The 2363-nt window shown below is 42.4% G+C and overlaps 1 protein-coding gene and 1 long non-coding RNA gene across 4 annotated transcripts in view; one reads left to right on the top strand and one right to left on the bottom strand.

The window, feature by feature from the left end:
• LOC111729774 overlaps positions 1–1927 on the bottom strand; it is a 14797-nt gene extending 12870 nt beyond the window's left edge. The window contains exon 1 of the long non-coding RNA XR_002776383.1: positions 872–1927. This is a non-coding gene — a long non-coding RNA (uncharacterized LOC111729774). The remainder of the gene's footprint in view (positions 1–871) is intronic.
• The window catches only part of WWP1 (WW domain containing E3 ubiquitin protein ligase 1), a 21896-nt gene that overhangs the window by 17767 nt on the left and 1766 nt on the right, over positions 1–2363 (top strand). The window lies entirely within an intron of this gene.

The following is a 2363-nucleotide window of genomic DNA, read 5'->3' as shown; positions in this document are numbered from 1 at the left end:
GTGCTCCGTCTCCTGTGGGGCTTGCACTCCCTTGGGGAAGGGCACACGGTAACAAACAGGCAAGCAAATAACTCGGTCAGTTCTAGGAAGCGAGGCCGACGGGCAAGGTCCCAGGGAGGGTGGTGGCGCGTCTGTGGGGAGAAGCGGGAAGTGCGTGCTTCCTACAGGGTCGTTTACAAAGGCCCCAAAGCAATTGTAAGGACGTGAGATGACTGCGGGGAATGGGGCGGGGGGGTGACAGACCTCAGAGGTGCAGGCAGGGGAACTTACGAGAGCCCCAGAGTTTTAGGTACATTAGTTAGTAGTAAAGTAATAAAGTGTCGGAATACTGCAAAATTTTTGTGTGCTTCTTTCCATTTAGTTTTAAAACACATTAGAAACCTCTTCAGTGTGTTTTATTGAAGACATCTGATTTTGTCTTTGTTCAGTTTTAATCGCTTGGATCTACCGCCTTATAAGAGCTACGAACAACTGAAGGAAAAACTTCTGTTTGCCATCGAGGAGACCGAGGGGTTTGGACAAGAGTGAAGGTCTCCCCTTGGAGGGGCTCTCCTTGCGTTTACGCACGCTGCCACGGAAAACCGCTCAGACGGTGTGTAACCTGTTCGTCTGTAGTGACTTCTCCAAACGTCTCTAAATGTTTTCCGTTCTTCCAGAGAAATATGCAAAACAATTCATCCTTTCTACTTTATTTATTGTCCCCTTGAAGTGACTGACCAGGAAAAAGATCATTCTTAAATTCTGAAGCAAGAGACTTTATTAAATAAGCATCTATGTATCTAGACGTACACGATGGTGGCTCTAGTTTTATAGAGCTCCGAGTGTATTAAACATGACAGCTGTTCATTCAAATGATGTGAGTTTGCTTTACCTTGTTTCTTATCCAGGGAAAAAGTGCGAATTGCTCCATGTTCCTCTCCCTTCTGTGACATCTCCTGAGGGCGTTGAGTTGCATGGCTGTTGAGGAAGGTATCAAGGGCTTAGGCCAAATCTTTCTTCGAGTATGTTAAAAAAATGCTGCTGGCTTTTCTGAAGACAGGTGCTTAGCCTGTCCATTTGTTTTAAACTAGTTCAACATTTTCCCTCTTTGCTGTAACAGCAACACAAAGAATGAACGACGCTGCTTACGTGAACGTCGTGGACTAGGTCCCGTACCCTTTAGTTTACTCTAGAGCTTGGAAAGAATTCACTGAGAAGCATAGAGGTTTACATGTTACTTTGGGATGCTAGGTATTTGTGGAATTAAAAAGAATCAGGCACGCCTAAACTTGTTTTTAAATATGATGTTCTTTAAATTCAATTCATAGTAAATTGATGCAATTTGATACTTAGGAACATATAAAAGGCAATGTGAACTTTTATACTTTCTGTTCAATAAGTTTTGGTTCTGTAAAACCAGGTGGACTGAAGAGCTGCATAGCCATCTGAACATTCGTGAGTCTGAGGATTTTCTATTAGTGTTTGAATATCTCAATTCATGAAATTCTATGTACCAGAATTAAATAAGCATATAAAAAAATCTTTTGGTCCTACCCCCTTTGTTTAGAGATTATTTTGTCCTAGATTTTCAATTGTTTTTCATTATTAAGGGCATTTGCTGGACAACAAATCTGATGTGAATGCTATTAATGCTACTTCAGCAAACTGGGCTTCCTTACTAATATGAAACTTAAATTTGTATCATTTCAATATGGACTGTAAATTAATTTAATTTTTTTGTAACCATGGAGCTGACATCTTAGAATGTTATCTGTAACATAATTCACTAAGTACATATGAAACTATCAGTATACAATTTACTTTCTCTAAACAGTTTGTTTTGCCAAAATTTTATTTTTCTATAAATTAATGGAGATTGTGCTCTGCATTTTTATTCGGAACTCAGTGACGACGCAATAAAGGCAGTGACCCGCTGGGCTGAGCAGACTCCTTTCGCACACCCTAATTACTGACACTGGTTATTTTCAAGCCTAAAGAATGAAAACAAAACTAATGTATACGATAGAGTGTGTAACAAGAAGGTGAGCAATCTTCAAAAGTGCTACTTAGGTTATACCTACCTTGTTTAAGATACAAAGTGCCAGCCACTGCTAGATGAGTTTTGCTGTGACAAGTTACTGAGTGTCACTCAGCGGAGATGTGTGACCGCAGTGTTCAGCAGACTCGGCTGAAGACAGGAGGTTTCCAGGGTGCTGGTCCCCCTCCCCAGGTAAGAAATCACTGTCCCCAAATTAGGCAACAAAGAGCCCAGGCTAACTTCCTGGGGGACCCAGCAGCAGTGCGATGACCCTGGAATGTGGCCCACCCCCGTCCGCCCTGTCCTGGCCACAGGAGGGCAGACAGCTCATGCGGGGAGGAGGCCC

The sequence above is a fragment of the Pteropus vampyrus genome, unplaced genomic scaffold (genome assembly GCF_000151845.1).
Source record: "Pteropus vampyrus isolate Shadow unplaced genomic scaffold, Pvam_2.0 Scaffold280, whole genome shotgun sequence".
NCBI classification, from domain to species: domain Eukaryota; kingdom Metazoa; phylum Chordata; class Mammalia; order Chiroptera; family Pteropodidae; genus Pteropus; species Pteropus vampyrus.
The sequence above is the reverse complement of the archived record's forward strand: the minus strand, read 5'-3'. Positions and strand labels throughout refer to the sequence as shown.